Raw genomic sequence first — 215 nt, forward strand, 5'->3', positions numbered from 1 at the left:
GCCGGGCAAACGGCAGCCGGGGGAGGGCGGGAGCCGCTGCTGAGGGGCTGTGCGGGGGCCGAGGGGGAATCCCAGCCCTGGGGGAGCTCGGGAGGGTCATGGTCTCCTCCTGCAGATGTTTTTCTCCTGGTGAAGGGCTTGGCTGAGGGTGCCCTGGGGGAAGGTGGTGGTGCTGCTGGGCATCAGCAGCAGCTGGACCAGGCAGCTCCCCAGTA

This window comes from Buceros rhinoceros, unplaced genomic scaffold, assembly GCF_000710305.1.
Source record: "Buceros rhinoceros silvestris isolate BGI_N320 unplaced genomic scaffold, ASM71030v1 scaffold32542, whole genome shotgun sequence".
NCBI lineage: Eukaryota > Metazoa > Chordata > Aves > Bucerotiformes > Bucerotidae > Buceros > Buceros rhinoceros.